Consider the following 21,632-nt stretch of genomic DNA (forward strand, 5'->3'; position numbering starts at 1 on the left):
CTATTTGAGAGGAAATGATGCCCACGTGAACATTTCCGAAAAAAGGTATAAAAGTTGAACTGCTTTGTCTTTTACTTTGGTTCACATGTCAGCAGCCAAATCTTTGGGAGTTTTGACAAATTTATTCAATGTAATTTGCAAAGCAAATCAAACCGCTAGAGTTACAAAGGAAGTGATAGATATGTCTAGCAGACATGTTCCATATTGGCATCCATACATATTACACCCTTTTAACAGCTAAACAATAACAGATATCAGGTTGAACATCACCCTCCTTAACATAAAGGCATCCCTGTTGATTTGGCAAGTTATGTAATTTATCAAAAGACTTACATTCAACTAGTCTTATTCAACAAAGTCTAGGGTGATTTCTGGGACTTCTTGCCCTTCCAAGTTCTCTTGCCCTATTGAGTCAATACTTTTTCAGCTACACTAGTTAAAAGGGCAATTTTGTTCCATAGATGTAGTTGCTAAGCAGAAGCTGGACAGCGTATGGTAAAAAAAAGGAGCAGTCTATGCATGTTGCAGGTATTATTTTAGATAAAAGGAATAGTTCACTCAAAAATGATAACATGCTCAAAATTTACTCATCCTTAACCATCCAAGATGTAGCTGTGTTTATTTCTTTATTGGAATGGATTAGGAAAAATTAAGCATTACATCTTGCTCAACAATGAATCCTCAGTTGTGAATGGGTGCCATCAGAATGAAATTCCAAACAGCTGATAAAAACATCACAATAATCCACCCCTAATCCACATGACTCCAGTCCATCAATTAATGTCTTGTGAAGCAAAAAGTTGTATGTAAGAAACAAATCCATTAGAAAGTCATTTTAATATTAAATTTTATTTCTGGCCAAAATATGCGTCCATAATCCAATTATAATGCTTCCTCCAATAATAATAATAATAATAATAATAATAATAATTATTATTATTATTTTACTAAAAAAAGCCCATCCTCTCTTGTCCTCTCAATCCACATATAATATTCCTTAAATACAGCCAAATCCCCACATTCACAGAATCCAAATACCTTGTAATTTTTCTTTCTTTACCTCATATATAATCCTTATATTTGAACTGTCAAAACAATCCTTGGTCCACATGAACACCTAATGCACCCCTGCCACCTCTCCTTCTCCCCTTCCTCTTCCCTCAGTCTGTCCCATTCCTCCTACACTGCACATACGATGTGATAAAGCTTCTGTTAAGCCAGGCATAATCTCTAGAAGCTCTGGCTATTTAATTCTTGCTGTGCCAGCTTAGAGCAGTCATGGAGCCTGGCAAGGGGTGTGTGCAGGCATGCAGTCGCACACACAAACAGGCACTTTGGCTGTCACAGTCAGTGCATGAACAGGCTCACACTCCCATGGTGACAATAGGGCCTTTTACATGGACACATGCGGTTTACTAAATATGGACTTTGAAACAGGCATGTTTCAAATATAGGCTATAAACGCACATGCAGATGTTTAAGGATGGACACAAGCACACATCTAGAGATGAATGCATGTGCACAGCCTGCCAGCCTTTTGCATTCAAGTGAAGAAGCAGACAAACTTGCTAGTATTCTTTTTGACAATTTGTGGAACCCATGTATGAAGTATTGGTTATCTAGGCCAGCGGTTCTCAATTCCAGTCCTCGCACCCCACTGCTCTGCACACATTGTATGTCTCTCTTTGTTAACACACCTGAATCAGATAATCAGCTCATTATACGTGAGCTCCATGCATGAACTGTGTTCCGATTGACATTACTGCTCCCTAATACTGTCAGATACTATCCTAACAAATGTCTGAAGCAATAAGAGAAATGTAATAAAAATGTGCAGATCAGTGTTGCGCGAGGACTGGAATTGAGAACCGCTGATCTAGGCCAATCCGGATGGATGTTGTCTACAGGTAGGCCAGCATGTGGGACTAGGATCACCTCAACTCTACATCTATTGCATTGCCTTGGGGTTAGTTTCCAACTACAGCTTTCTTGAAATATGAAATAAACAGAGTCTCTGAAAAGCTAAATAACCTACATGTTAGCTACATTTCAAATTTATATCATTGGCAAAATTGGCCCTAAAAGGCAGCTGAAAAATTGCATAAGATGGTGTACAACCTGATGGCAAACATTAGACTGACTGCATGCGTAATTTGTCTTTTGACAAGACTAGTGTTGTTGTTATTAACTAACTACTAAAACTATTTAAAACAGTGTTCATTAATTGAATTAAAGCCGAAATAAAATGAACCCTCGATAACAAAAAACTTAAATGATAACTTTATTGATTTGGCAATTGATAATAAAAGAAAAAAAATACTATTAAAAGCACAAACTCAAAAATAACACTGAACACAACATGTCTTAAAAGTTTCTACATTTACAAAGCTGTAAAGAGTATTCAAGTGTTAGCTTAGTCAATAAAGATATCATTTAAAAAATTATTGTAAAATTAAATTAATAGCAGGGTCGACTAATGATAACAGAGGAATGATAATGTTGGAATCACTTTCAAAACATTTTTTACGAGTTGATGAATGACTGAAACACTGACAGCCAAATTGTAATTTTTGTTGAACTATCCCTTCACATTGTGGTTCAGTTGTGTTGCCCAGGACTACCGTCACCCCATCATGTGATACCAACTGATGCTACATCCTGCCATGATTACAGAATAAGCACTAAACAAGTTTGAATAATCAACACTGGTGCAACAGGCTAAAATAAAACTGTGTGGTATGTTCTCAGTTGCTCCTGATTTCATTCCTTCCTTCTCTTTTCTCCTCTCATCTCTTCCCCTAGTCCTGACCCACTTTCATCTCCCTTTAAAGAGAGAGTGACCCAGCAATGTCCCTGATGAGGATCCTATACTGTTCTGCCCTGCACTACCCCCACGTCACTGTATCCATAGAGACATGGTCCATGTAAATACATCCCATATTCCACGACATACAAGCCTACTGAGTGCTGCCTTTCCATTCCTAAAGCCTGTGTACGAGAGAGAAAGAGCAAGTGAGATTTACAACTTATTCAACTCAAGTTATAGGACTGACCAACAAATTCAATTTTCTCTCTTAAGAGTCACATACAAGTATAAATTAAAACAAAGTATCTAAATGTAAAGAACAAGCATTTTTTGACAATGCTCAATAGTGACAGTTGATGGACCACCATAAGTTGGTCAAGAAAGCTTAACTTCAACTTTCTGGACTAGTCCGCAGCAAACTAGTAAACCTGAAACCATGGTGAATTCATTCAAAGTATAAGACATAGACGTCAACACAAAAATAACCATAATAACTAAACTAAAGCAAAGACTACAGAATACCCAAGATATGTCACTCATATAGTTTTGAATGAGGAAAAATGCAACATTCAATATGGACGCTCAATCACAGGAAGCCCCGCCTTCTGAATGAAAGAACCAATCGGTAAAGTCAGCACGTCACTGCAGGTGAGATGTTCGCAAGTGCACTGGCTGATCTAGCCTGAAAAATAAGTGTTTTATAACGATTTCTTTGGTGATTTCAAATATGACATTTAATTGTAAGCTTAGTGAACAGTTTTGGAGAATTTGATGTTTCCCCATTCAAAGAGTTCACTTGCATGCCCGAGAGGAGTTTTAAAGATGGCCGCCGAGTGACATGACTTGTCTTAGGGGAAGTCGTGGCCTAGTGGTTAGAGAATTCGACTCCTAATCCTAAAGTTGTGGGTTTGAGTCTTGGGCCGGCAATACCACAACTGAGGTGCCCTTGAGCAAGGCACTGAACCCGCAACTGCTCCCCGGGCACCGCAGCATAAATGGCTGCCCACTGCTCCGTGTGTTCATGGTGTGTGTGTGCACTTTGGATGGGTTTAATGCAGAGAATGAATTCTGAAAATGGCCTAGCTCAAATGACCAAGTTCATCAAGCTTCTATCCAAACTGACTTTTTGCAATTCAGTAAATATCTGCCTAGAGATACATGATATGTGTGAGGAAGTTGACCTGGGGAAATTCAGGTTTAGGACTGCATGTGTCTCTCACACATACTCACAATAAACCGCAAGATTCTTCAACGTACACTGCCATTCAGAAAGACGCCAGCCTCTCGTGTTCGGCAAGGCTGCTTTTTTTTTTTTTTTTACAGTCAAAACTAAATTTATTTAGACACCTTAAACATTACACTCATTATCACAGTTTATTCACTATAGTTTAGAAAATGGTAATAAATTATGACAACAACTTTAGAAATAATTATTTTATGCTAATTTGGTGCTTAAGAAACATCTATTATTATTAGTAGTAGTACTGAAAACAGCTGTGCTGCTTAATATTCTTTTTCAGACTTCTTTAATGAATAGAAAGTTTAAAAGAAAAGCTTTCATTTGAAATAGAAATCTTGTTTAACAATGTAAATGTCTTTACTGTTACTTTTTTAAAAATATATAATTTCAACATATCCTTCCTGATAAAATATTAATTTCTTTAAAAAAAAAAAAGTAACCCTAAAATAAACAGTAGTGTACTTACACATAGGGGTGCATGATAAATACTGGCCAATAATTAATGTGCATCTCGTCAGTAAAGCCGGTTCTCTAATCAGCTATAAATTCCATCAGGTGCTTGATTTCACAGAGAACAGAGAACCACCTTTACTGACAAGCTGCGCATTAATTATCTGCCGATATTTATCATGCACCCCTACTTACATATGCTAATTTTCCTATGCATTAGTGGTCAGTTTATATGAAATGGCCAGTGGCTGACATATTAATGCAGTTTAATAACAGCAGATAAGATAAAATCAGTTATATATTGTACAATATATACGCAAAATTCAATAAAACATTTAAAAACCATGTTAGATTTTGAAACCGATACTAGGCCAATCAGACACAGTTTTTGCCTGATAATTTAGAACATAATCTAAATAACCTGACTAGAGGATTATATATCAGTCTATCAATACAGTGAGTTTTAGGATAGTCTATTGACTCCTTTTATAAACAAGTTGACAGCAAAGGTGGTAATGAAAATGTAAGATTTATTTTTTTTACCTATAACTGATTTGATAGGCATGAATAGGTTGAAATGTACAGAAGCCGGACGCCTAGCATTTAACACGTGTTATATGTTAAGCAATGATGCTCATGTAGAAGATGCAGAGAAAATATATAGATATACAATATGGACAATATGGAATATAATACAAGTCACAGTATCTTTCTAGGTATTGTAGTACAACAGTTATAATAGTTTGGTTTTAATATACAACAACAATAAAATGATGCCTTTCTCACCTTGGGAACTAACAAATGAATTCAATGTTGTGGTCATGTCACACACTTGACTTCAAATGACAATTCTCTCATAGTGCAGGGATTTGCACGGGATGGATAAAGATTACTAAAATGATGAAGAAAAGTCTATTTTGGGAGCAGCTCATAACATCTTTATCCCATCCAGCTCCACCAATGACGTTCTCGCTGTCTCTCTCTCTGACACACATACACACATCCATCCATACACCTTTCCTTTTAGTCTTTCGACTGAATAGGAGATCCACTTATCTTGATTTATCGAAGTCTCTTCTCTCCGAGTTTATTCTAGCTCCCTCTTACCTTTCCAGTCTTCCAGACTCGCTCCTTCCATACATTTAAACTCATTCACCCTCACTCTCTCTCCATCTCAGAGCTGCGTTAAGCAGGTCAGCTAGGCAGGGATGCTGAGAGGGAAAAAAGATCACCACGAAGATGAGCAGCTCCATCTTATCGCACACATGTACAGAGGATACTGCTTAAACGCACATGCATAGGGACCAAACTCACACGTGTCACAACTTTGTATCTTCACACAATGCAAACTGAATGCTAAGATTGAAGGCAGAAAGGTCCAGCTATTACAGGCCTGCTTCCACAAATACTGCTCTTGGATATTCATTGATGGCCCTGACTTTTCTGGACAACAGTATATTAAGAGACCCATATATGTCATCAGAAAACTTTTGTGGATGTCTACTGTGATCATATGAAGGGGTGTGAAACTGTGAATGCAAAATGTGTGTGCAAAACTTGCCAGGAAGTTTTTCTAGCATGTCCACAATGATTTTATAACTAACAACACAAAATTGTTTAGATTCACTATTTAAGAAGGTAAACTGAAAAATCTGATGTTTTTGTTCTATTCAGACTACAAAAAAAAGGTGATATATTTTTATATGACAGTTCAAACTGCATGCTATATGAATTCTTCTGTTCAGACTGCTAGCATGTCCACAATGCTGATTTTACTGACAAAACTAAATAGTGTAGATTCACTATTTACAAAGGTGAATGAGAAAAATGGGTTTCATGTTATTTTTTGGGGGGAAAAATGGATTTGAGTCAGATAGGCAATATATAAATACTATTACTACAACTTCTAGTAGTAAAAAGGCCTATGACATTCTGGACCCTAGATATAATAATTATGTTCTACAATGATTAACTTAACTCTATAGTGCCTTCAATGTCTAGATTTGGAAACCACATTATCTGGTCAATGAAGTGCATTGCTAAAACTTACAGTGTTCAAAGACTAACCAAAGCTGCACCGTGTAGAGGTGGGGACTAGACCAGAATGACTCAGTCACACACACATTACTGCTGCTTAGGGCTGGCCGGTATATCAAGTTTGTACGATATATTGATATATTTTTAATAGGTGATACGGTATGAGGCGATACTGCCTATATTGATATACAGTAGTTTGATATGAGCACATCTGAATAATAGCAGAGGACATAGAGTGATCTAGGGATGAAACGATTCCTCGAGTAACTCGAGGTAACTCAATTACAAAAAATTATCGAGGCAAATTCCTCTGCCTCGAAGCCACTTTTAATTTATTTGAAATCTGACGTCAGGTTCTTTCTAGGGATGTGCACGGATAGTCGAACATTCGAATATTCATTCTGCTCTAATTATTCGATAAATAAAAATGATATTCGAATTTCGCAAAAAAAAAAAAAAGTTCACAATAAAACCTAATTTGGTCACTTTCTGTGATTCTCCACGGCATATTTGAAGGTGTATGCAAGCAAAAAATAATTAATGAATGATTAAGGGGCCATTCACATATCGCGCCTAATAAGGCGTGGAAAAGGCTATGCGCGCCGCTTTCTCCTTCTTTCCAAAGCGCTCGGGCAGAAACGCTCCTGAGGCGACGCGTTCTCTCCATGAAGACGCGGAAATTTCAGCAAAGGATAAATGGATTAGCAGCACAAAAAAAATCGCTTTCAGTAGCTCTGCTACTAAATTTATTTCAAAATGGCAATCCATATACAGCTATGATCAGCAGTTCCTACATCTTGGCTGAGCTTTCAACGTTGTTACGGGAAAGGATGAAGCTGAATGTTTAGTTCTTGTCACATGACCTGCGGTGCGATTGCGGCATTCAGAAAGTTGAGATGTTTTTAACTCGATGCTGTGCGGACGTGCCTGGTAAAAACGGGACCGCGTCGCATCGCGACCGCATCGCTTCCATTATGAGCGCGCATACCGCACGCCTACATTGGAAATAACGAACTTGAGCATGCAGAAGACGCGATATGTGAACGCCCCCTAAAAGAACTGCGGTCTTCTACAGCAGTGGTTCCCAAACTTTTCCATTCCACGACCCACCTAGACAAGTGTAATCTATTTCATGACCCACCACAATATTTGAGGAAAAAAAAGGTTGATATTACTTTAAGCCTAATCTTACTTAAAAGTTTGATGACAGAAATGAAGTATTTAAGAAAAAAAAACTTTTTATTTTAGAGTAGGCCTACACCTGAAAAAAATCACTATTAATATTTAAGTTTTAATTTTTGTTTACAGACTTTAGAATATGTAGTGTCCATAAAAACGTTAAACAGGCTCACTCCAGTGAACTGTAATCTGCGCTGCTGTGTTTTGTTGCAGAAAATGCATTCACGATCCTTCCGTGTGTGTCGGTGAGAACGGAGCACAATCCAACACTTTTTTTAGAAAAAGCATAAGAAGCAAAGCAGAACTATCTAAAACTGTTTGGAGATTAAAATAATTGTGAAATAGGTAAAAAATAATAATAAACATGTGTCTCGTTTTAAATAAACAAAAAAAAAAAAAACTGGATGACATTAAGTTCAGGCAGAAATTTATTTTAGCAATGGTTAAATTAATGTTCAGCAATATCTTCAAAAGATTTCTGAACTTTGGCAAATTTTTCTCTAAAAAGAGATGATACGTCAAGGAGTATTGCATTATTTTTTTGTGCATTTTGTTATGTGGAAATGTTTAAATCTTGTAGTGTTACAATTAACCCTGCGTTTGTGCACTGCTCACCCTGTACATGTGAAATGCTTTTTACAAACCGTTTCCCGAACGAAAAAAGTGCACAGAGCTCAAACGGACGATAGAAATGAATGAACATGGCCTACCTGAAACCGTTTTCGTAACATTTGTTTTCTGGTGTATGCAATCTCATGCGGAATATAGTGTATTGAAGTGAGCAAGTTTTTCTCTTTTAATAATGCGGACCGATTGAACCTTTTAATGACATTGCTCTGAGACCTTCACTGTTATTACAACTCGTGCGCGCCCGCGCTTCAAAACACGCAAAGCACGCGGACTTAATTGCAATTCGAAAATCACACTAAGGATATTGCAGTCCTTATTAATGTTGGTGGGCTATATCATTGTGACGAGTGGGTTCCCGGTTCCCGCCTCCTCCTTCCCGTGATTGAGAAGTTTTTAATGTGTTAGACTGGTGCCGAAGCCTGGGAGGAAGGAGGGACGCGGTGCCGAAGATCCCTCGGCACTGAGGTGAATCCGCAGTGCCATCGAGCAGGGCGAAGGAGGATGCTCGAGACGGTGGGCTGGAGTGAGTTGCCGGGGAGACGGACGCTCCTCTTTTGTATCCTTCCGATCTCCTCCGTGGTTCTCGAGACTGGTGAGTCGAGCAGGTGTCGCTCAATTCCAATCACTCCACCGGCCTCGCACCGTTCCCACTCGTCACTTTCGTGCAGCCCTAGACTGAACTGTGTGTGTGTGTGTCATTGAAACGCAAATTTAGCTGCAGCCAAGTGACTTTGTGCGACCCACCTTGTTCCATTCTGTGACCCACAAGTGGGTCGCGACCCACAGTTTGAAAACCCCTGTTCTACAGTACTTCACATATGCCGTTGAGAATCACAGAAAGTGATCCAAGAACATTGTTGCGTCATCTCTCAAGCAACGAATAAACACCGCTAACTTGGAGAATGCAGTGAAAACTCCTCTTCTCACGTCTGCCCTAGACCCTCGGCACAAACATCTCAGGTTTCTCGATGAAAACATGAGAGAAGTAAGAAAAAAAAGAACATTTTCCTTGATGCGAGTGGTGCGGATGCAGTCGCCACGATGAAGAAGATGCAATGCCCACTCGTCGGAAAAGGCTAAGCCAGTTCTCCAGCGATGATTACAGAGAGTCCAGCCGAGACGAGTGGGAACAGTTCTTGCTGGAGCCATGTATTCAGATGAGGATCCCATTCAGTGGTGAAACAAAAACACGAAGCGCTTCACAAAACTTATTCGCTTAGCACACCGTTATTTGTGAGTCCCGCCAACGTTTGTGCCATCAGAGCGTGTTTTCTCCGTGGCCGGCCTTATTGTTAACAGACTAAGGAGCCGACTTTCCCCCAATCATGTTTACATGCCCGTGTTTCTTAACAAGAACATTTGAAACAATAGAAAAAAAGCAAAAAAGATTTGCTGACAGTTTAAAAGTTAAGTGTAAGCTACATTCTGTACAATAGCCTAATTGCTGCAGGCTGCTTTACGTTTTTTCTTTGTTCACTTTTTTTTTTTTTTGCTTTTAATCTGTGCTTTTGTTTGTTTGCACGCATTGTTAAAGGTTTTCAGCTACAAAACACGATGTGTAATGTTCAAGCTTATTGTAAGCTTGTTCAAAATGATGAAAACAAATGTTGCTGAAAAATAACGTCTGACTCATTAAACTTAATTTAAATAAACGAATATTCGAATATTCGTTTTTTGTGAGCTCAAATATTCAAATGTGATATTTGTGGAAAATGCCCATCCCTAGTTCTTTCGCAATGATTTTTTTTATGTGACATGTTTACGTCACCCACAAAGCAGAAGGAGACACAAAGCGCTGCGTCCGAAATCGCATACTGCAAGGAGTCAGCAGTGTTTTGATTTGAGGGCGCGGGCAAACGTAAAGAGAACGTCGTGGTGTGTGTCCATTGCAAGATAGAGCTGGCATACCACAACTAGGGCCCTATGATTTCCGCGATGCAGAAAACGCGGAGGGAATCGCGGAATCCAGTCATAAAAACGGAATTTACAGTTTAACGCGGAATAGCACGGAATTTGCCAAATTTTGAAAGAATTAATCAAAAACATGTCATTGCACTTACATCAAATCACGCTATGGACTAATTTGTAAATATTAAGCCGGAACAGTTTATTTAAATATGAATCCTGCATGTTCTGCGTGTCTGTGTTAATGATTGGAGCAGAAGCGCGTCTTCCTTTATTAACGAACACTGAAGCGTGCGTGACGCTCCTGTGATTTCAGTGTCTTTCCTCTCACTTAGTAAAAACGTGAACACATGACGAACATCTCCAGAACTGCTCTGAGAGTCACTTCATGAGCATTTGACCGTTTGATTTGAGTAAAACTAGCGTCACATCACATACACAGAACTGTAAAGGTATGTTAACCCGTCAAAATAAAAGTCCGGTTAAAGACTACTGTTCAGCAGAATGTACATAGCCTACCACAAAAAACATTTAAAAAATCAAATATTATTATTATTTTTTTTAAGGTTTAAATCACACAACATTTCTTCCATGTTTTATATTTAATAGTAAATGCCATTTGTTTACCAAAAAGTTAAGTTAATAATCAATAATTAAAAGATAAATTAAATTAATATTTTATGTGTTTAATGTTTAATGTGCATCTCAGAAAATGCTTTATTTAAAACCCCAATTGAATGGCACTAAAATGCACTTAATTCATCTGTCAACTTTCTTGTCATTGTTCACAGTACAAGTACAGACAGAGAAACAATGGGTAATAATTAAATATTTATTTTTGATGTATGCATTGCATTCTATGCATTTAAAAAATAAAAATATTTTTTTTCTAAAAAAGGAAACTTAGTTGTTCATTTTAAGAGAGATCTGTGACGGTCACGGAGGGACCGCACGTTCAACATGGACGTTAATACGCACAAACAAACACAGAGTCTGTTTGATGATACAAGAGTTTATTGTAATTATTGATCAGAGAGTGAATAAAATACTTGCAACCCTCAGGCCACACTCTCCACTGCAGAAACAAACACAGACTACCTTCCATTACAAAGACATTCACATTAATACGGGTGGCCAGCACCATTACCACATGTGGAGGGACAAAATCACAGAAAACACTTTACACATGTTCCCTTAAATATACAGAGTCTGAAAGAAACATATTGGCATGATGTTCTACTTAATAAATCTACTCTGATGTTATTAATTTGTTCACATTATACAGGAAATAACAGCAACAACTCGGCCACGTTAAACTGAAACCCCCACGCTCAATTAATACATGGTAGATTCCCACCCTAAGCAGAACCAATAATTCCTGCCATTGTTTCTTACCAGGACTCTAATAATCACGGGACAAACGCTACACAGGAACAATACACAGAGTCGTGGCCAAAAGTTTAGAGAATTACATAAATATTGGAAATTGGAAAAGTTGCTGCTTAAGTTTTTGTAATAGCAATACTCCAGAATGTTATGAAGAGTGATCAGATGAATTGCATAGTCCTTCTTTGCCATGAAAATTAACTTAATCCCAAAAAAACCTTTCCACTGCATTTCATTGCTGTCATTAAAGGACCTGCTGAGATCATTTCAGTAATCGTCTTGTTAACTCAGGTGAGAATGTTGACGAGCACAAGGCTGGAGATCATTATGTCAGGCTGATTGGGTTAGAATGGCAGACTTGACATGTTAAAAGGAGGGTGATGCTTGAAATCATTGTTCTTCCATTGTTAACCATGGTGACCTGCAAAGAAACGCGTGCAGCCATCATTGCATTGTATAAAAATGGCTTCACAGGCAAGGATATTGTGGCTACTAAGATTGCACCTAAATCAACAATTTATAGGATCATCAAGAACTTCAAGGAAAGAGGTTCAATTCTTGTAAAGAAGGCTTCAGTGCGTCCAAGAAAGTCCAGCAAGCGCCAGGGTCGTCTCCTAAAGAGGATTCAGCTGCGGGATCGGAGTGCCACCAGTGCAGAGCTTGCTCGGGAATGGCAGCAGGCAGGTGTGAGTGCATCTGCACGCACAGTGAGGCCAAGACTTTTGGAAGATGTCCTGGTGTCAAGAAGGGCAGCAAAGAAGCCACTTCTCTCCAAAAAAAACCATCAGGGACAGATTGATCTTCTGCAGAAAGTATAGTGAATGGACTGCTGAGGACTGGGGCAAAGTCATATTCTCCGATGAAGCCCCTTTCCGATTGTTTGGGGCATCTGGAAAAAGGCTTGTCTGGAGAAGAAAAGGTGAGCGCTACCATCAGTCCTGTGTCATGCCAACAGTAAAGCATCCTGTCACCATTCATGTGTGGGGTTGCTTCTCATCCAAGGGAGTGGGCTCACTCACAATTCTGCCCAAAAACACAGCCATGAATAAAGAATGGTACCAAAACACCCTCCAACAGCAACTTCTTCCAACAATCCAACAACAGTTTGGTGAAGAACAATGCATTTTCCAGCACGATGGAGCACCGTGCCATAAGGCAAAAGTGATAACTAAGTGGCTTGGGGACCAGAATGTTGAAATTTTGGGTCCATGGCCTGGAAACTCCCCAGATCTTAATCCCATTGAGAACTTGTGGTCAGTCCTCAAGAGGTGGGTGGACAAACAAAAACCCACTAATTCTGACAAACTCCAAGAAGTGATTATGAAAGAATGGGTTGCTATCAGTCAGGATTTGGCCCAGAAGTTGATTGAGAGCATGCCCAGTCGAATTGCAGAGGTCCTGAAAAAGAAGGGCCAACACTGCAAATACTGACTCTTTGCATAAATATCATGTAATTGTCGATAAAAGCCTTTTAAACGTATGAAGTGCTTGTAATTATATTTCAGTACATCACAGAAACAACTGAAACAAAGATCTAAAAGCAGTTTAGCAGCAAACTTTTTGAAAACTAATATTTATGTAATTCTCAAAACTTTTGGCCACGACTGTAGTTTACAGGTATTTCATTCACTCTCTGATCAATAATTACAATAAACTCCAAACAGTATCACCAAACAGTCTCGGTGTGTGTTTGTGCGTATGTGTGCGTATTAACGTCCATGTTGAACGTGCCCCAGGAGTCTTATTTTCTCTTGCATAATTAATTTTGCACTTTAATTAAGCAAAAACACATTTTATCCGATTACTCGATTAATCGATGGAATTTTTGGTAGAATACTCTATTACTAAAATATTCGATAGCTACAGCCCTAGAGTGAGCTGCTGCGGGGAAAGTGCTTAATACAGTTTGGCCCGTTTTGCACACAATGGATAGCATAGCCTACTTTCACTATATCTTTTTCACTGCCTTTAATATAAACATTGTTTTATTGGACAAAATTGGGAAGGATGTTAAAAAAAGTTTAAATAAAAAGTATATATTTAAATATTTATATATTTTTAATCCAAATAGAACATGTAGAGGATACCGTATATTGCATATACCGTATATTGCATATCAGCCAAAAAATACCAAGATATATTTTTGGCCATATCGCCCAGCCCTGCTAAGGGGTGCACCACAGCAAGGGGTGCACCTCTTTGATATGGGAAAGTAGTGGCCAAGAAAGAGCAGAAAGACAGTAAAGGACATAAACAGTGGAATTCTCCCTACAGGAAAAGGTTTCCATATCACAAGCTGCACCGAGCCAGACTGAGAAAAAGTACCATCCATACTGTTGCAAAAGAGATTATAGGTTGGTCTGGATACAAGAGATGTCCTGTGTGATTACCATCTGTGCTTTGATGATCTAACTTTCCATTTCTCCCTACCTCCATCAAAAGTCACAAACACCTGGCTAAATTACAGCTACTAGCTTCTCTCGCATTCTACGTATCCACCAAGTCAGTTCAGCATCTACAAAGCCTCTGTGTGCTTTTAATTACCAATTTATGAGCCAAAGAGAAGCTGGAAGAAAACTACATTAGGAAGGGACAGGCAGCAACAGGAAGCTAGGAGAAAGCCAGCTAAGATGCTCTTGACCGGAAGTCTACTCTTGTTTGCCCTTTTTATTATGGGTGGCAAACTTTACTTTATGCTAAAAACACAGGGTCACATAGATCTGAATTAACTTGTGGTCCTGCATTGTGACTATAAACTGTAAGGTTGAATCTGCAAAAGTGGAAAAAATCAATCCATCACTCCTGTGGTTAGTAAATGACACCATGAGAGATCCATTCAACTTGTTCACTGACAACTCATGAAACACATTAAAAAGAGTCTATATGATTCCCAATTTAACTTGAACATACACTCATTTTGGGACTGGCTTATGTCTATGCAATTTATTTCTAAATTCAATGATGAATACACCTCAAAATGACCTATGCTACCAAATGGATTGGATAACGATGACTGATGACACTAAAAGGTTGAATGAGGGAAATGGCTTTAACTACGATCCCTTACAAAACAAATCAATTAACGTTTAAGATGGAGGCTGTAAACAATGCTCCATATCCCCATGCAATTTCCTTGTAATGCCTCAATTTGATATGTAAATCTGTGGATATTTGGATCTCCTCAAATGAACCTACTTCTGGTCTTCGATTCAAGTCAATGAAAAAACTTGACCCAGGTCACCAAAACCCTTTCCTCAGCTGACGGTTTAGATGGTGACGAGCAGCAGGAGCAAGTTTGTAATATAAAATTTCAAGATGTGCAGACCTTGCAATACACTTTGTGAGCCTTGACAATCTCAATGGAGAACGTACTTCAGTATATACTGTTTTCATCCATAAAGCCACATGCAAACCATGATTTAGAGGAAAAGCTTGTTAAGAGCCACATCCAAATCGATGTGTTAGGCTATATGCCATCTGATGAGTGAAGGTTTTGTCCTGATTGAGTAAGGGCAAAGTCACACAGGGATAGCCAGACTGAAATACTGATAGGGAGGTGGGCTATGGGTAAAAAAAGAAAAAAAAAAGGCACTTTTCATCACGAGTTTGCAGCAAGAAGATTCCTTTCGTGTTGTAGCTAAATGTAGCTTAATATGTTGTTCATCAAAAAAGTCTGTGTATTATTAAGTGTGTGTGTGTCCTTTCCTCCCAGAGCTATGAAATGTAGGAGTATATTGCGAGATGAATGGGTAATACTGCGTCAGGTGGTCTCCAAAAAGACTATCAAGCTTGTGTCCGTCCCAGTTTAGTTTATGTCAGTGACAAGAAATGAGACGTGACATTAACGGCAACTGCATTCCTGTCTACCAGGAAGTTCTAGCAGAATACACATCTGAAAATTGTTTCGGTTATACAAAGTACTGTTTATTGTGTCCATTTGAGGCAAAATAGTAAAACTCACCTTTGAGTATTGATGCTGTACTTCTAAAGTTAAAAAGTTAGAGAATAAGCCTTGTATGATCTTACAAAATACCTCATATAACATGTAAAGCTCTGGCTATTTCTTGAAATGAACTGAGTTTTTAATAAATGCTTTTCAGCAAAAAAAAAAAAAAAAAAAAAAAAAAAAAGCCCTCTTTAAACAACCCCACAGTACGTTTACAGTCATTACAAGATTTCGTACAATCAAGTTAGTTGGACTATTCACAGCCCCGTGTCACTCTCCCACGGACACCAAAAGAAATCCAAAAACAGAGCTTGTCACACATTAAAAATAAATAAAGGGGCCAAAAAAAACAAAGAAACTAGAGAGGGTTGATTCATTCATACTCAAGAAAAAAGCTTGAAAAACTTTAGATGATTCGGGAAAGGGAGATAAAAGAGACACTATTTTAAGGGAAAGGTGGTTAATATAATGAAACTAAAAGTATTGTGGATCTAAAAAGATGTCTCAAAAGAGACAGTCTCCTATTACACATCTCTTTTTTCCACATCAAAGTAGCCTAAATCCAAGATTCACCTAATCCAAATGATTCCACCCATTGTTTTTTTAAAAAGACATTTGATCCATAACCAAAGCACGAATCCTAACGAACACAATAGGCATGTTTAAACCATTCCTAAACGTGACAACGTATAATGATGCAGTAAAAGGGCTGATCGAGATGGCAAAATGCAAAGGAAGAGCAGAAGCAGATGTGTGTCCATTTTGAACCGGCATTGCTACTTCAGCACCACAGCAGAAGCCTTGCAGAAAACGCTATGGAGATGAAGGGTGTAGGCATAGCCAGATTCATCCACACACTGGGTGAAAGAGAGACCCGGGTAAATGTGCCACATCCAAATGCATTATAAAAGTATATTGTAATAAGAATCGGACATATATCTCCCTCCAAGAAACACGCTCGTGCACGTATGAACATTATGAAAAATCTGTAACGTCACCTTATATGTCGAGATCACTGGAATAAAGTCGCGTTTTTATTCACAAAATATGACCTAGGACGGTCATATGTTTATCAAACGGTAAATATGTTAACCAATGCGTTGAAAACCAATAAGATATCGGTCAAATTTCGACAGCTTTCAAGCATTCTGTGCACAAGATTTGCATCCCATGCAACACCGCAGTTTTGCATTAATGTAATTGTGGCCGAGCTGATGCTCTGGGATTTTCTTTCTTTCTTAAACAACCATTAAATGAAGGCTGGGTGTCTAAAACAAACGTGATGGTCTAACCTGACTCATCAATCCGAGTAATGAAAAGCGATAATCGAGATGCATTGAAGGTCTCATAACCGAACATGTTCATGTGTGCATGGCTGCATACGCGAGTCATGCAATGGATTTGACTTAGGCTTTTTGTATATATCTGAGAGAATAAGCTGTTCAATAGTCGCAATGGTTCAAAACAGATGTATTGCACGGTTTTAATCATTGCAGATCACGTCCACTGAAAAGCAGCCTGGCTGCAATGAGTTGAGCCACTGCTCTCTGGATGGCACAGGAGGGTAACGTTTAAATACCTGCCAGTGGTCTTTTGCATCTGACCCAGTTTACATGAAGTAACAAGCCGACTATGCCCCCACTCCCCTGCCTAAAACCCCGGCCTGTGCATCAGGCATCTTCGGGAACACGGTGTCTTGAGAAGAATGAGGAGGGAACAGGCTGAGCCCCATGAGAGCATCCGTCTACCCTCGCAAAAAAAGAAAAGAAAAAAGACGATAGTAGTATTTTACGTGTTAAGAAACCAACTGTAGTCTTACCTCAGCTTCGTGTCCAGCTTCCCGAAGCAGCCATTACCAGTATTCCCCCTCAACCGTCCGAACCTCCGCCGCACAGGTACCGGGGCGGACCGAAAAACCGGCAAAACGACCCCCTCCCCCCAGAACCGCCACCCCTTCGGATGGGTTGCTACGATCGTCTCCCGAAAAACGACGAAACGCGCACGCTATCGTCTCGTCGTAGCTCCCTCTTCAGCACATTTGTCGTTATTTTTCACAGTCCCCCAAAAGCAGAAATGAGCGCGGCGGGAGCGTTTTCAAATCCCCGGCGCGGCCAACCGCCAGTCAGATGAGCAGCAGTTACATGCAACCTTGACAACCGCCTCTCGGTGCTCCGCGGTAGTCCGCCTTGACGTGGTGTCTCCCTCAGACAAAAATCGCGTTCAGTCGGGTAGTAGCGGCGGCTAGCGCTCAGGCTAACCGCGATCACATCGCCCAGCAGCGGCAGTATAGTAGCGGGTCGCTCGCGGTGGTGCTGCAGCAGCAGCGAGGGGGTGGAGGGCTGAGAAGAAGAGTGATTAAATTAAAAAAAGAAAAAGAAAGAAAAACGGATGAACTAAAAACCGGGATTTCTTCGTTGCACCGCTACAGTTAGCGATGTGCATTCGCCAGGGACCCCCCCTCACTGCCCGTTAATGTCGGATCGGCTCGGCTCCGCGGCTGCTCGTCGCTTAGCGAGGGTCTGCACGGTAAAGCGCGTCCCCGCTACAAAGCGCGCTCGCTTCAGTGTGTGCAGTGTTCACAAAATGGCCGCCTAAACAAACCCGACGACGGGTTGCACCAAGCGGCTGTTAGCGTGATTTGCCTCGGCATTTGCCTGTGTAGGGGAGGAAAACGATGCTTTTACGGAAACAATAATTTGGAAACCGAGCACTGGAGTGCCTTTTTGGCCCGTTTCAAGCTATTAGAATGTGACATGGTTGTTTGAAGTCAAGGCAAATGAACAATGAAGACGTGAAGGGTCAGGGTATATTCTGGCAAACTGTTTACCAATCACGTTTCTCAATCGGCAATGCAATCTGTGGTACACGCCTCTACCAACACACGATGGGTAACTCACGAAGCACAAAGTTCCTCTGTGTTTTCTCAGCACTATATCATAGAAAATACGAGGTTTGAGAAGTAGAAGGCGGTGCAGCATTTAAAATATTTCAAAGTTAAAGTTCATGCAAACAGATTTTAATAGACAAGTTTCAGTCAAATATTTATGCCAATAACAAAACCCAGTGTTAAAGCAGAGCACAAACAATTATATCTGGCCCATTATATATTGTAGACCAGGGGCCCGTTCTTCTTACGTCGCTTATTACATCCGAGATCAAATGACACATCCAAGATGATATCATCGTGCTAATCATGATCCGGCTAATTGGGTTCTTCGAACACACCTGTTGTGTATGATTAGTATCGCTGGAATGAGTTATCTGAGATAATTGCGCGTTCATGTGTTGGCTTAAAAGGGGATATGTATCGATACTCGAAACCATGATCAGCAGTGCAGCGATTGGCTGGTGGCAAGACGGCAATGTAATGACGTCATATAATTTAAAATGACACCCGACGAAAAACTTGACAAATTTCTGGACTTTTATAAGGAAACAGCCAAGCAAACAAAACTACATAAATGTTATAATAGATACATGAAACAGATAATAAATGCATGTTTTTATTTTTTTAGAATTTTTTTCATGATTCCCAATTATGTAGCTTCGCAATTTATAATAGTTGTTGAGTCTTTACATTTTTATTTCAGTGTAGAAATTATCTATTCATTTCATTTTATATTTGGACATATTTGTTACGTGACAGCATTAATGAAAGTTTATTAAGGGTCAATATCATGTTATCTGCATCTCCTGCACTCCATCAAGCCACTCTTATAATAGCAGTCATCACTCAAAATAATGCACGACTCTATTATCTGTATAGCATGTGTGTAAGACAATTATGAAGTAATACTTTTATGACAAATAAATTTCAATTTTTTTAATGATTATTATTTTAAATTATTGTCCCTGGATCAGTACGATACTCTTGTAATAAATTAGCGGTGGTAGCAGACATATTTTGAGTATCAGTTCTGGTTGAAAAGAAGCGATCTAATCCTGTTTACATGAAATAAGCCTGCTCCCGAGCAGGTTTAAGCTTACGGACCTGTTGCTATGACAGCAACTCCGGGATGAGCTTCGAAGAACCAAACGATCCAAGATCATGCCAAATCGTCAACAATCAAATCCAGCTAACTGAGTTAGCGACGTACGAAGAACGGGCCCCAGGGCTTAATTTGTGCCGGAACAAGCCGGATCCTGATCCGGCATCTCCGAAATCTGATCCGGCACCTTATTTTGGCGGATCCCCTCCTCCAGGGGCTGCGTTTCATTATGGCAGACAGAGAATAGCCAGATATGTGCCGTGAAAAATTATCCAAAATTCATATCTCTATAATACGTCATTATTATTTTAAATCAGAGGGTTTTTACAAATATTTAGCCAATGATAAGTATTTAAAATAGCTTGTCAGTAAAACTTTATAATGCCATGGGTTCCTCAAGCTCTTGCGAAACCTCGTAGTCACTTCACGCGCCTTCACTCAGATGGACGCGCGCGCACAGCCTAGAGGAGACAGATCGCCGCTTTTTGCAAAGCAAGGGTAAACAACCCTAAATAACTGTTTGAGACATGATTTTCTTTACTCAAACACTATGTCTGTAAAGGCTATTGTTTGTGTGTGCTTGAAGACTGGAGAAGTAGGTTTTTTGCCATCTAGCCAATATACTTTTTACGTTTTAAATATCCTGTGCATGAGCGCTTTATCGTTTATATCATGAGATTTTGGCCAAGTGTATTAAACAGCAAAAAAATATAAAAAAAACTGAGCGCCCATATAGCAACAATAAACGTTCCTATCCTAGCCTGTAAAAGGTGAGATAGCATTTAATGCGCTGCACTTACCTCAGATGCAGACAAAACTCAGATCTCCTCATTCGCCGGCCAAAGACCTTGTTAACTCAATTTGAGCTTGTTTTTCATATAGCCTGATGTTAATTGCACGTGTCTGATACAACACCGACACTGACGACGCAGTGTTGTTTAATTATTGATTTTTCCGCCTTTTCTTTCTCTCCCCCCCCCCCCCCCCCCCCCCCGTATTTAAGCAGAGTGTGCCATGAAACTGTTTTATTTGTAAAAACCCATCAGACATCATATTGTTTGTATTTGGTTGCTTAAACTCAACAAAGTACGAAAAATAACTCCTACATTATACTCGCAGGCGGCTTTATACTCGCGAGCTTTGGATGTGACTGTGAGGGCGCATGCAGGGGCGTCGGACTGGGGGTAAAACCAGTACTGATTACCAGGGCCCCAAAGGAAGAGAGGGCCCTTGAAAAGTGTGGAATATATATTTTCGGGGGGGGGGGGGGGGGGGGGGGTCTTGTGCAGCGCTCCTGGGCGCATGTAATAGGCCTACAGCCTGTGGAGCGCGCGAAAACCAAATGGCTTAAAATACTGTAACAATTACCTGATTAGTCAAGTGACAGTTCTGTCAGCTGTCCCGATCGAAATGCGAGTGAGTCTTGTATCGCAGCGTGCAGCAGGTCGCTTTAGTAGCCTACAGACGAGATGCGCTGATGAGAAGTTCATGAATTCGGTTCGTTCAAGGTTTCGAATGACTGATTTAATCTAATAGTTTGTGTTGATTTATTTTGTTATTGAAACCTAAGCTATATTGATTAAATGCAGGAATTTCCCTCATTATAAACTTGATTTAGGACCTGATTTAATATAACTCTATTACACAGAGATTTGAAAAATAAAATTCCACAACTTTTTCAAAAGTTTTTAGTCCTGGAAATTGTTATTTTAAAATCACATGGAATGTCCATGTTATTCATGACCTTACAGACTAAATGCAACTGGTACACGCTCTTAAAATCACTTAAACTGGTCCACCAATGTGATTGCGCGAGTGTTCCGTTACCTCTCTCTCCTGTAATCACATGCCGGATCCGTTACCCCGCTTTGTTCCGGGACCTCGCAAATTACAAATTAAGCACTGCTGTAGACCATCCAATATACGCTCACTTCCGCGTATTCATCGCGGGGATAAAGAACACGTTTTTTAACGTGTTGCGTCCTTTTTTTAACGATCACAAGCACAGTTACAGTATGTCCAATAACAATACAACACGATATAATAAAACTCAGAGATGGTTTA

At 39.6% G+C, this 21,632-nt stretch overlaps 1 protein-coding gene across 1 annotated transcript in view; it reads right to left on the bottom strand.

Annotated features, from left to right (window-relative positions):
- The window catches only part of LOC132103327 (dual specificity tyrosine-phosphorylation-regulated kinase 1B-like), a 51,234-nt gene extending 33,034 nt beyond the window's left edge, over positions 1-18,200 (bottom strand). Inside the window, exon 1 of the mRNA XM_059508340.1 lies at positions 17,399-18,200. The gene's annotated coding sequence lies outside the window, so the exon portion shown is untranslated. The remainder of the gene's footprint in view (positions 1-17,398) is intronic.
- Positions 18,201-21,632: the final 3,432 nt, after the last annotated feature.

Source organism: Carassius carassius, chromosome 24, assembly GCF_963082965.1.
Source record: "Carassius carassius chromosome 24, fCarCar2.1, whole genome shotgun sequence".
NCBI lineage: Eukaryota > Metazoa > Chordata > Actinopteri > Cypriniformes > Cyprinidae > Carassius > Carassius carassius.